Source organism: Caretta caretta, chromosome 1, assembly GCF_965140235.1.
Source record: "Caretta caretta isolate rCarCar2 chromosome 1, rCarCar1.hap1, whole genome shotgun sequence".
Lineage (NCBI taxonomy): Eukaryota > Metazoa > Chordata > Testudines > Cheloniidae > Caretta > Caretta caretta.
In genome coordinates, this window is record NC_134206.1 from 276,097,575 (window position 1) to 276,111,472 (window position 13,898).

The 13,898-nt window shown below is 43.1% G+C and overlaps 1 protein-coding gene across 7 annotated transcripts in view; it reads left to right on the forward strand.

Annotated features, from left to right (window-relative positions):
* Nucleotides 1–13,898, forward strand: part of MGAT4C (MGAT4 family member C) — a 687,109-nt gene that overhangs the window by 13,575 nt on the left and 659,636 nt on the right. The window contains exon 3 of one of the 7 annotated variants that reach the window (XM_075124304.1): nt 8,690–8,769. The exons of the other annotated variants lie outside the window; for them this stretch is intronic. The gene's annotated coding sequence lies outside the window, so the exon portion shown is untranslated. The remainder of the gene's footprint in view (nt 1–8,689; nt 8,770–13,898) is intronic. 7 annotated transcript variants of the gene reach the window in all.

Sequence of the window (13,898 nt, forward strand, 5' to 3'; positions counted from 1 at the left end):
CCCAGTCTTTATTCAAGCCTAATTTATTAGTGTCCTAAACCCTAAGTTTGCAAATTAATTCCAATTCAGCAGTCTCTCACTGGAGTCTGTTTTTGTTGTTGAAGAAGTGCAACTTTTAGGTGTGTAATCGAGTGACCAGAGAGATTGAAGTGTTCTCCGACTGGTTTTTGAATGTTATAATTCTTGACATCTGATTTGTGTCCATTTATTCTTTTATGTAGAGACTGTCGGGTTTGGCCAATGTACATGGCAGAGGGGCATTGCTTGCACATGATGGCATATATCACATTGGTAGATGTGCAGGTGAATGAGTCTCTGATAGTGTGACTGATGTGATTAGGCCCTATGATGGTGTCCCATGAATAGATATGTGGACACAGTTGGGCTTTGTTGCAAGGACAGGTTCCTGGGTTAGTGTTTTTGTTGTGTGGTGTGTGGTTGCTAATGAGTATTTGCTTCAGGTTGGGGGGCTGTCTGTAAGCAAGGACTGGCCTGTCTCCCAAGATCTGTGAGGGTGATGGGTCGTCCTTCAGGATAGGTTGTAGATCCTTGATGATGTACTGGAGAGGTTTTAGTTGGGGGCTGAAGGTGATGGCTAGTGGCGTTCTGTTATTTTCTTTGTTGGGCCTGTCCTGTAGTACGTAACTTCTGGGTACACTTCTGGCTCTGTCAATCTGTTTCTTCACTTCCGCAGGTGGGTACTGTAGTTGTAAGAATGCTTGATAGAGATCTTGCAGGTGTTTGTCTCTATCTGAGGGGTTGGAGCAAATGCGGTTGTATTGGAGAGCTTGGCTGTAGACAATGGATTGTGTCATGTGGTCTGGATGAAAGCTGGAGGCATGTAGGTAAGTATAGCGGTTAGTAGGTTTCCGGTATAGGGTGATGTTTATGTGACATTAACTTATTAGCACTGTAGTGTCCAGGATGTGGATCTCTTGTGTGGACTGGTCCAGGCTGAGGTTGATGGTGGGATGGAAATTGTTGAAATCATGGTGGAATTCCTCAAGGGCTTCTTTTCCATGGATCCAGATGATGAAGATGTCATCAGTGTAGCGCAAGTAGAGTAGGGGCATTAGGGGATGAGAGCTGAGGAAGTGTTGTTCTAAGTCAGCCATAAAAATGTTGGCAGGCTGTGGGGCCATGTGGGTACCCATAGCAGTGCCGCTGATTTGAAGGTATACATTGTCCCGAAATGTGAAATAGTTATGGGTGAGGACAAAGTCACAAAGTTCAGCCACCAGGTTTGCTGTGACATTATTGGGGATACTGTTCCTGATGGCTTGTAGTCCATCTTTGTGTGGAATGTTGGTGTACAGGGCTTTTACATCCATAGTGGCTAGGATGATATTTTCAGGAAGATCACCGATGGATTGTAGTTTCCTCAGAAAGTCAAAAGTGGTATCTCAAAGATAGCTGGGAGTGCTGGTAGCATAGGGCCTGAGGAGGGAGTTTACATAGCCAGACAATCCTGCTATCAAGATGCCAATGCCTGATATGATGGGGCATCCAGGATTTCCAGGTTTATGGATCTTGGGTAGCAGATAGAATACTCCTGCTCAGAGTTCTAGGGGTGGATCTAGGGATTTGTTCTTGTGCATTTTCAGGGAGTTTCTTGAGCAGATGGTGTAGTTTCTTTTGGTACCCCTCACTGGGGTCAGAGGGTAATGACTTGTAGAATGTGGTGTTGGAGAGCTACCTAGCAGCCTCTTGTTCATATTCCGACCTATTTATGATGACGACAGCACCTCCTTTGTCAGCCTTTTTGATTATGATGTCAGAGTTGTTTCTGAGACTGTGGATGGCATTGTGTTCTGCTCGGCTGAGCTTATGGGGCAAGAGATGCTGCTTTTCCACAATTTCAGCCTGTGCACATCGGCGGAAACGCTCTATGTAGAAGTCCAGTCTGTTGTTTTGACCTTCAGGAGGAGTCCACCCTGAATCCTTTTTTTTTTTTTGTAGTCTTGGTAGGAAGGTCTCTGGGTTATGCTGTTCAGAGGTGTGTTGGAAATATTCCTTGAGTCGGAGACGTCAAAATAGGATTCTAGGTCACCACAGAACTGTATCATGTTCGGGGAGGGGAGAGGGAAGGGCAGAAGGAGAGGCCCTGAGATAGGACAGATTCTTCTGCTGGGCTAAGCGTATAGCTGGATAGATTGACAATATTGCTGGGTGGGTTAAGGGAACCACTCTTGTGGTCCCTTGTAGCATGTAGTAGTTTAGATAGTTTAGTGTCCTTTTTCTTTTGTAGAGAAGCAAAGTGTGTTGTAAATGGCTTGTCTAGTGTTTGTAAAGTCCAGCCACGAGGAAGTTTGTGTGGAAGGTTGTCTTTTTATGAGAGTATCCAGTTTTGAGAGCTCATTCTTAATCTTTCCCTGTTTGCGGTAGAGGATGTTGATCAGGTGGTTCCACAGTCTCTACGTAAAAGAATAAATGGACACAAGTCAGACGTCAAGAATTATAACATTAAGAAACCAGTCGGAGAACACTTCAATCTCTCTTGTTACTCGATTAGACCTAAAAGTCGCAATTCTTCAACAAAAAAAACCTTCAAAAACAGACTCCAACGAGAAACTGCTGAATTGGAATTAATTTGCAAACTTGACACCATTAAATTAGGCTTGAATAAAGACTGGGAGTGGATATGTCATTACACAAAGTAAAACTTTTCCCCCATGTTTATCCCACCCCCCTACTGTTCCTCACACGTTCTTATCAACTGCTGGAAATGGCCCACCTTGATTATCACTACAAAAGTTTTTTTTCCCTCTGCTGCTGGTAACAGCTTACCTTACCCGATCACTCTTGTTACAGTGTGTATGGGAACACCCATTGTTTCATGTTCTCTGTGTATATAAAATCTCCCCACTGTATTTTCTACTGCATGCATCCGATGAAGTGAGCTGTACCTCACGAAAGCTTATACTTAAATAAATTTGTTAGTCTGTAAGGTGCCACAAGTACTCCTTTTCTTTTTAATAGTAAAGAATAAAATTGTCAGACACAGAGAAGAACATAAATTGTTGGGCAAAAGTCAACATGGTTTCTGTAAAGGCAAATCATGTCTTACTAATCTATTCGAGTTCTTTGAAGGGGTCAACAAACATATGGACAAGGGGGATCCAGTGGACATAGTGTACTTAGATTTCCAGAAAGCCTTTGACAAGGTCCCTCACCAAAGGCTCTTATGCCAATTAAGTTGTCATGGGATAAGAGGGAAGATCCTTTCATGGACTGAGAACTGGTTAAAAGAGAGGGAACAAAGAGTAGTAATAAATGGTAAATGTTCAGAAGGGAGAGGGCTAACTAGTGCTGTTCCCCAAGGGTCAGTCCTAGAATCAATCCTATTCAACTTATTCATCAATGATCTGGAAAAAGGGGTAAACAGTGAGGTGGCAAAGTTTGCAGATGATACTAAACTGCTCAAGACAGTTAAGACCAAAGCAGACTCTGAAGAACTTCAAAAAGATCTCACAAAACTAAGTGATTGGGAAATAAAATGGCAAATTAAATTTAATGTGGATAAATGTAAAGTCATGCACATTGGAGAAAATAACCCCAACTATACATACAATATGATGGGGGCTAATTTAGCTTGAACTAATCAGGAAAAAGATCTTGCAGTCATCATGGATAGGTCTCTGAAGACGTCCATGCAGTGTGCAGCGGCAGTCAAAAAAGCAAACCAGATATTAGGAATCATTAAAAAAGGGATAGAGAATAAGATGAAGAATATTTTATTGCCGTTATATAAATCCATGGTATGCCCACATCTTGAATACAGATGTACAGATGTGGTTCCCTCATCTCAAAAAAAAATATATATATACTGGCATTAAAAAAGGTTCAGAAAAGGGCAACTAAAATGCTTGGGGATTTGGAACAGGTCCCATATGAGGAGAAATTAAAGAGGCTAGGACTTTTCAGCTTGGAAAAGAGGAGACTAAGGGGGGATATAATAGAGGTATATAAAATCATGAGTGGTGTGGAGAAAGTGAAGAAGGAAAAGTTATTTACTTGTTCTCATAATATAAGAACTAGGGGCCACCAAATGAAGTTAATGGGCAACAGGTTTAAAACAAACAGAAGGAAGTTCTTCACACAGTGCAGTCAACCTGTGGAACTCCTTGCCTGAGGAGGTTGTGAAGGCTAGGACTATAACAGGGTTTAAAAGAGAACTGGGTAAATTAATGGAGGTTAAGTCCATTAATGGCTATTAGCCAGGATGGGTAAAGAATAGTGTCTCTAGCCTCTGTTTGCCAGAGGGTGGAGATGGATAGCAGGAGAGAGATCACTTGATCATTACCTGTTAGGTTCAATCCCTCTGGGGCACCTGGCATTGGCCACTGTCGGTAGACAGGATACTGGGCTGGATGGACCTTTGGTCCTGGACCTAACCCAGTATGGCCATTCTTATGTTCTTTTGTAATAGTTTGTATACCTGAGACTTGTATATAAAAAGGGCAGTCTGACATGGGACTGACAGCTCAGTTATGGGTATTATTTTTTCTCCATCTTGCCTCCAGAGCCAAAAAGACGGAGGTGTCTGCCCAAGGAGGACAAGAGATTTTGTCAGTTTAGGGTGTCAGAAAATTGGAACGATGTGTCTGATCAGGTTCATTTTAGAGCTTAAGTGTTTAAAAATGGAACCTTCAAACTCCTTTCACACCACCATCAGCAGCCAGTAGTGGTAGTGATCCTTTGTCCACTTTGACATCACTCTTGGCAACAAATGTCGTGCTCACTACAGGCAGCCAACGTACCACTGCAACACAATGCAGCGTATTTCACTATTGTTGACAATGAGATAATTCAACTTTTTATTGGATAGTGGAGTTTTCCATGTCACCTCTGTAGGCTGCTCTAGCCACCACTTTATTAGAGACAGAAAGATTCCATAAAATCTTCCTCCCATCCAATTATGAGTGATGACATTAGACAACAGATAAGCTGAAGGATGTGTGTGTTAGGCTCCTGCTAGACAAATTGTGATAAAGATGCTGAACTCTCCCAGGAGAGATAAGATTACATACAACTATATGTCAAAGAATCCTGTGTTATATAAATATCTTGATAGCGGAATAAGCTTACTAAATTAAAGCAAACCATTCTAACAAATGACAAAATACAATTATCTAATTTCTTAAAGAGCAAGCTTGTTGCATTTGCTCACACTATTTATCGACTTTATATATAATATAACACACACAGGAAAGGAATAACACTTGTCTGCGAATGACACAAGCAAAATCCCTTTTGCCTGGGATGTGCAGAATGGCATATAGGAAGAGCAGTGCTGATGTAGCTATGCTTTTTTTTAAATCATGGCCACTAAATTGGGTGGCAACAATCCTGCAAGGCAAAAAGAGAAAACATTACTGTAAAATTATTCTTCATCAAAGGGTGGCAAGTTGACTTGATGTTTGAATGATCATTTAATTTTCTTCTCTGCAGGCTGCCAAACCTTCCTTCTCTAATGTTAGAATTCCTTCTCTTTCCCAAAGTGATAAGACACACCAGATCCTGCTTCCCTTAATGTCTATGACAAAACTTCCATTTACTTCAATAAGTCCCTTTTCTAAAGCCCAGGATAACAGCTAGTGAGCATAGTCCTCTTCACTCTGGGCTCCTATCAGCATGTATAATCACCATAGCACACATATAGACAGTGGTACTTGGTGAGAATAGAACTTCAATTTGCATAATATTCTACCCTGAAAAAGCAGAACACACAGTCGTGGAGGAAGAAACCTGCGTGTCATTGTGCTGTTACAGGCTGGCGCTTGTTTCATCAAGTCTGGTACTGAATGTTGGTGTCTCTTGGGAGCACTAGCAGTGGTGCTTCAAAGGTCAAACAGCTCTAACCTAAAACCATGCTAGTCAAGGTAACAAGACCTGTTAGACCATTTTTTTTTTAATTTTTGTATGGCCAGAAAGGACTTTATGATCATCTAGTCAAACCTCCTGCATAACAGGCTGCATCCAGTAGTCTCTGCATCAAGCCCATAACTTCTGTTTGAGGTATATCATATTTCTGAAAGACTACAGGAAACTAATTCACGATATCCATAGTAAGGTATTCGAATAATTACTTATCTTCACTTAAAAATGTGCGCCTTTATTTGTAGCCTGAATTTATCGAGCTTCAGTGTCCAGTCATTGGATCTTGCCATGACCTTTTCTTCTAGATTAAAGAGCCATCTAACATCAGAAATCTCTTGACCATAGGTACTTGTAGACTGTGATCAAATCATCTCTTAAACTTCCTTTAGATAAATTAAATAGATTAAACTTCTTAAGTCTCTCTCTAAAAGGGCATGGTTTCCAGACCTTGAATCATTCTTGTGGTTCTTTTCTGAATCCTATTCAATTTTTCAGTATCCTTTTTGAAGTATGGACACCAGAACTAGACACAGTTTTCCAATAATGGTCTGTCTAATGTTATATATGGAGGTTGTGAAGTTCCCCTGGTGTTATCTGGACCAGTGATCTCCTTGGTCACTCCAATCCTCAATTCTAGGAGCCAGCCTTACCCTGCTCCGCTGTGAGAACCCCCACTCCCAGACTGTTCACGCACAGCCTCTAGCATGTAAGCTGCTCCCAGCTACGTGAGTGAGCACTTTTGGCCAGCCGCTGCTTGGACTGTGCAACCAAATGACCCTAGCCAATAGGAACCTCAGGCACAACCATAGGAACCTCAGTCTTGCTGTGTTCAGTTATGCCTGCTGGCCACTGCAAGCTTATATGAGTTCATCAATTTAACAAAGAAAGTGATATGTACCAGGCTTGTTATCCCAAGGGGAGTCTGACACACTCCAAACCAAACGGACTGTTTCAGGTAGAATAAACAAACACATTTATTAACTACAAAAGATAGATTTTTTTAAGTGATTATAAGTCAAAGCACAACAAGTCAGATTTGGTCAAATTAAATAAAAGCAAAACTCATTCTAAGCTGATCTTAACGCTTTCAGTGCCCTTACAAACTTAGATGCTTCTCACCGCAGGCTGGCTGGTTGCCCATCAGCCAGGCTCCCCCTTGATCAGCGCTTCAGTCACATGGAGGTGGAAAAGAGAGAGCATGGCAAGTGTCTCTCCCTTTTATCACGTTCTTTCTGACCTCTTGGCTTTTCCCCCTGCCCCTTCATAGTCAGGTTAACATTACCTCATTGTAGTCCCAGACTTACCAAGGGAAGGGGGTGACTCACTGGAGAGTCCAACAGATCCTTTGTTGATGCCTAGCTCAGGGTCCTTTGTCCCTGAGAGGCTGGGTTGGATTTGTCCCATACATGCCCTGATGAGGTGTGAACTGCCCCTCTGTTCCTGGAGAGTTTTGCCTGGGCTTGTTTTAAGCCATGAAGACACGTTTTCAGACTCATAACTATATACATGAAATTACTACCTAGAACATTACTATAACAACAATGCTCAGTGTATCATGAGCCTTTCAAAGACACCCGACAGACAGACTTTGCATTGGATACCACACAATCATTTTATAAGGATGAACATGGGGGTGCTGGGTGTTCCCCTGAGTTATAGAGTGTCACAGAGGTATGCTCCTCTGTACTACTACTTGATATTTCCCTTGCTTATACATCCATAGATCGCATTAGCCTTATTAACTTACAGCATCACACTGGGAATTCATGTTCTATTTGTTATTTACCCCAAAGCCTTTGGCTTTGATGGCTTCCAGGATACTGTCTCCATAATGAATACTCTATGTTGTTTGTTCCTAAATGTGTGACCTATGGTTTGGCTGTATTAACTAGTGTTGCTCAAATTACCAAGTGATCTAGATTGGTTTGTATAATTGACCTGGCCAATCATTATTTAGCATGCCACCAGTTATGCCTTCTGCAAATTTTATCAGCAATTCTCTTATATTTTCTTCTGGATTACGGAAAGATATTGAATAGTTTTGGGGCAAGAATAGATCCCTTTGGAACCTGACTGGAAACTCAGTTTTCCATTTACAGTTACTTTTTTGAGATCAGATAATCTAGCCATTTAATTTTAATCCACTTAACATAGCCCACATTAACTTTATATAGTGCCAATTTTATCAGAAGGCCATGCAGGACAGCTTTTCAGGATGCTTAACAGATGTCTAAATATGTTATGGCAACATAATTACTTTTTTGGATCAAACATATATGAGGCAATCAAATTTCTAAATCAAATTTCTTAAAAAGAGCTATTATCCATAAAACCATGTTGATTGCCATGAATTATGCTACCATGATTTCATTCTTTACTGATTGTGTCCCATATCGCTCTTTCTTTTATATTGAATGCAATGGATGTTGGGTTAATTGGCTTATAAGTACCAGGGTCATCCCCGTGACAGATATGACTAACAGACATATCTTTTTGAGGCTATTGTTTCAACTTTGTAAAAGATTCACTGCATGTTTGTGAGCTAGTTATTGTATGCTGGCTAGTTACATGTACGTGTGTCTGGCATTAAGGTCTATCCAGGAACTAAAATCAGGGGTGGATAATTACTGCAAACCCTGGAACTTGTAAATAACTCAAGAGAAGCACTCACTGAAATGAATTACATGTGCTGGTTCAGACAGGGTTCAAGTGGCCCAGGAGACAAAGAGCAAGCTTGAGGTATAAAGGACTAACTTGAACTGACTGAGCCCCAGTTTGAGGCAATCAATGGACATGAACCTTTTCTCAGGTGGGAAAGGTACAAACCCTGCTGAGGTGTGGAAAGGCTGTGACCTACCAGAGCCGGACGTGGAAGATGGGAAACTTCTGGTAAGTTTGGTATGCATTTAGGCCTTTTATTGTCTCTGCGTTTGTCCTGAAATAAATGCACGCCGCTTTGGAAGAGTGGTTTGGTTACTTGTAACTGCTGAAATACACTGTTCATAGACTTCTGAAAGAAAACAAACTGTGTGTGCTGAGCTAGGTCAGACCTGCTGGGATAATCACAGTGATTTGCAGGAGGCTGGGGCCTAAATCCTTTGTCTTGAGGAAGAGGGAGGTGGGTCCTTGCCAGAGCAAGGCAATGGTTAGAGGCCTGAAACTTAAGAGGAAATCCCATGGGCAAACCACAGCAAGCGTTAGAGGTGCATTTACCCTGAATCTGGAAATTCCATTTACCCTTCCAGTAGCCCAGTGTTCCAAGTTTCCCAGCGTTCTGGTATAGTTAAGGAAATGCTTCTTATTGTTCTTAACTCTACTGGCCATAGATTTCTTTTCATTCATACCTTTTTAGCCCTCTATATCAATTGTCTTTATCTTCTAGTTACCAATTTGTACTCATTGCTATCAATGCCACCATTTCTCCATTTGTTGAATTGTTTTAATTTTTAACTGCAACTTTTCACTTCCCAGAATATTCTTAACCAGAATATTTTTTAAAAAATTTAGTAAGTTTTTTTATGTCTTATGTCTTCTGTGGATTTGTTTTAGTTTTTGGGAGCATCTAATAAAACATTCTTAAACTCCCAACTGTCATTCACATTTTTGTTTGATTTTTTCCTCCTACACACTTTTTTCTCATGTTTACTTTCAGCTTTGGGAAATTAACCCTTTCAAAGCATGATGTGCATATGTATTACTGTGAAATTGGGTTAAATTAGGTACATCCAAAGTGAAATTGGATCATGATCACTTATGCTTAGACAATCATTAAATATTTAGTTCAGTGATTAATTCATCCTCAGCTGACAGAATAAGCCTTATATAGACTTGTCCAGCTGCCCTATCAATGCAGGACATTTAAAATACAATATAGTTTGTAGTACTTTATTCATTCTCATTTCAAATGTCTTCCCTGATGGAATTTCCACCACTCCTCTTAGAAGGTTATTTCAGCTAGTAAAAGACTATCCCTGATTAGTCTTAATTAAAACTGAATTACACTTATTACTATGCTAAAGCATGCCTGATCCTGCTCACTCACTTTATGGTATACCATTCTTCTCTGTATTGGATCTTTATACTCTTTGAATTATTTAGAATGTGGAGAATGAGAGAGTTGTGCAGTATTTTTTATGAATGCCCTATGCCCCTCAGATTATTGGTTTGATATTAATATGCCTTCCTTTCAGGAGTTAAATCAAAGGAGGGTTGTCAAGAGAGAGCAGCAGGAAACAACAATGGCAAATGTAAGACACCTGAGATGAACAGCTTCAAGGGCATTGAGTTAATAATGACTAGGCCATCTACTGAGAAGTAGGTACTATCTGGTTCTATCAAGACAGGCATAGTTTAATCTTCCTAAGGCTGATGCCTAAACCTAAAAAGTGCTGACCTCTGTGTAAGGGAGCCCTTATATTGTTGCCCCCTTACTAACATTCAGTGGGGGTGTTTTAGTTGCTAGCTCCCAGTACTAAAAAGGGGGAAGGGTCGATGGGGAATCAGGATCCTGAGACTGACAGTTCCCAGGAAAAATGGGGAGAGGCCAGTGCTCCAGGTCAGCCTGAATGACAGGGTGGGCAGGCTAGTCAGGGAGTCAGGAGGCCAGGGAGGTCCCGTCCTCCATGTGAGCTGGAATTGCCTGGGTCAGACAGAGTGGGGCTGAGCTAAGGAGAAAGCAGGGGCCCAAGCTGAGCAGGGGAGTAGCGCTGGGCCAGATCCAGAGAGAGCAGACCTTGTCCTGGGAGCAGAGCTGCAGCCCCAAAGCCAGAGGCACAGCCCAGAGAGAGCAGACTTGCCCTGGGAAGAGAGCTGCAGCAACCAGAGCCAGAGGGGTCAGAAAAGCAGCCCAGGAAGCAGGTCAGTGCTGGGAGCAGAGTCACAGAAGCAGCCTGCAGAACAGACCTGTCCTGGGAGCAGAGCTGCAGCAACCAGAGCCAGAGGGGCCAAAGAAGCAGCCCAGGGAGCTGGAGGCGGAGCAGCAGCAGCAGTGCTGAGACAGAGTGGAGCCGGGGCTGGGGCTGGAGCAGTCCGGAGCCGGGTGTCGTGTGCAGCTGGGGAGAGCGATGGGGGACTCTGGGCAGCGGGCCCAGCACAGGGAGACACCTCAGCCAAGAGGCTCTGCAGGCCAGGCTTGGATCGTAATCCCAACAGGGTGGGAGCAACACTGGGAAGAAGGGTCCTACCGCTTAGAGCCTGAGAGCGTGTGGCGACCACCAGAGCAAGTGTCCAACCCACAGCATCCCTGCAGCACAGCTAGGGCCTGAGAAGAAGGCCTGGGACTTACAAGGACCAGACTGTAAACTTACCTGACATTCCAGAGGCACTGTTTGTGATGTTCCCTGCCACAGAGCGGGTTGATGTGTTTCCTTTAACCTTTCCCATTTTTCCTTATTCTTTTTAAAATTAATTGTTGATTAAATAACTTGCATTTGCTTTATCTTGTATGTAATGGTCAGTGGGTCAGAGAAGTGCCCAGAGCAGAGAGAGTACCCCGAAGTGGGGACACCCTAATCCCTGTCCTAGGTGACTACACTAGGCTTGGGGGTTGAGCCCCGCAGGAATCCTGGGCCCAGCCTTGTTGGGGTTATGAGGACTCCGCCAGACAGGAGAGTGGAAGGGGAGCCCTCAAGGGCAGGGAGATCAATGGGTAAAGGAAGTGGGAGCGAGGACTCAGATCCTTTCACTAGCCCACTTCACTGGGGTAGTGCAGAAGCCAGGAAAGTTCCCCACAATAGTGGGACTATTCCCCCGCTTACATCAGGAAGGAGAGAGAAGTGGATTGTCAGCAGACTAAGGATGACCCCCAAATGGACTGACGCAGTCAGACAGAGAGAGACAGACATTAGGACCCCTAGCAAGCAGGCTGGCTCTCCCAACCCAGAGATGGGAATGAGCTGGCCTTATCTGAGCTATGTATAAAGACCTTAGGTAAGGAAAGATGCATGTAAGAGTTTTTTGTTTTATCCCCAGGCCCTGTGGGCCTTGTACTTGTTAGGTGAAAAAAAAATCAATTATTTAAAGAAGTTGTTTTAGAGTAACTTTAATCATCTGCTGTTATGGACTCCGAGAGTGGGGGGAAAGGGGCTTTCAGGTGCTAAAGTCTGCTGCACCTGCTGCATTAATATGCAGCCCAGAGGTCCAGTCTGCATGTCTTTGCTCAGGATGAGGTACAAGAAGCCAGGCCTGCTCTTGCCTAAGCGGTGCACTTGAGAAGGACCAAAAGTGGTCTAAGATGCGGTTTGCCCTATAACATGACAGTAATACTGTATGTATTTGTTATGGTTTTTCCTCATAAATGATCCTTTACCCTTTTAAAAATAAAATTAGTTGCTCTTTGAATAGCCCGTGATTTGACCTATATTGTTTATCTCCCTTACTTTGGTTTCCAGAATTTAGTTTTTTCAGATGTGAGGTCAAACTTTTAAAAGTGACAAAGTCCCATTTTAATGAGCAAACCTCAGGCTCCTGAGTAGAATCATAGAATATCAGGGTTGGAAGGGACCTCAGGAGGTCATCTAGTCCAACCCCCTGCTCAAAGCAGGACCAATCCCCAATTAAATCATCCCAGCCAGGGCTTTCTCAAGCCTGACCTTAAAAACTTCTAAGGAAGGAGATTCTACCACCTCCCTAGGTAACGCATTCCAGTGTTTAACCACCCTCTTAGTGAAAAAGTTTTTCCTAATATCCAACCTACACCTCCCCCACTGCAACTTGAGACCATTACTCCTTGTCCTGTCCTCTTCTACCACTGAGAATAGTCTAGAACCACCCTCTCTGGAACCACCTCTCAGGTAGTTGAAAGCAGCTATCAAATCCCCCCTCATTCTTCTCTTCTGCAGACTAAACAATCCCAGTTCCCTCAGCCTCTCCTCATAAGTCATGTGTTCCAGACCCCTAATCATTTTTGTTGCCCTTTGCTGGACTCTTTCCAATTTATCCACATCCTTCTTGTAGTGTGGGGCCCAAAACTGGACACAGTACTCCAGATGAGGCCTCACCAATGTCGAATTGAGGGGAACAATCACGTCCCTCGATCTGCTCGCTATGCCCCTACTTATACATCCCAAAATGTCATTGGCCTTCTTGGCAACAAGGGCACACTGCTGACTCATACCCAGCTTCTCCTCCACTGTCACCCTAGGTCATTTTCTGCAGAACTGCTGCCTAGCCATTCGGTCCCTAGTCTGTATCTGTGCATTGGGTTCTTCCGTCCTAAGTGCAGAACCCTGCACTTATCCTTATTGAACCTCATCAGATTTTTTTTGGCCCAATCCTCCAATTTGTCTAGGTCCCTCTGTATCCTATCCCTGCCCTCCAGCGTATCTACCACTCCTCCTAGTTTAGTATCATCCGCAAATTTGCTGAGTGCAATCCACACCATCCTCCAGATCATTTATGAAGATATTGAACAAAACCGGCCCCAGGACCGACCCCTGGGGCACTCCACTTGACACTGGCTGCCAACTAGACATGGAGCCATTGATCACTACCCGTTGAGCCCGACAATCTAGCCAACTTTCTACCTACCTTATAGTGCATTCATCCAGCCCATACTTCTTTAACTTGCTGACAAGAATACTGTGGGAGACCGTGTCAAAAGCTTTGCTAAAGTCAAGAAACAATACATCCACTGCTTTCCCTTCATCCACAGAACCAGTAATCTCATCATAGAAGGTGATTAGATTAATCAGGCATGACCTTCCCTTGGTGAATCCATGCTGACTGTTCCTGATCACTTTCCTCTCATGTAAGTGCTTCAGGATTGATTCTTTGAGGACCTGCTCCATGATTTTCCCGGGGACTGAGGTGAGGCTGACTGGCCTGTAGTTCCCAGTATCCTCCTTCTTCCCTTTTTTAAAGATTGGCACTACATTAGCCTTTTTCCAGTCATCTGCGACTTCCCCCATTCGCCACGAGTTTTCAAAGATAATGGCCAATGGCTCTGCAATCACAGCCGCCAATTCCTTTAGCACTCTCTCCTAAGTCACTTTGGAAAATGGGACTTGGATTCCTAAGCA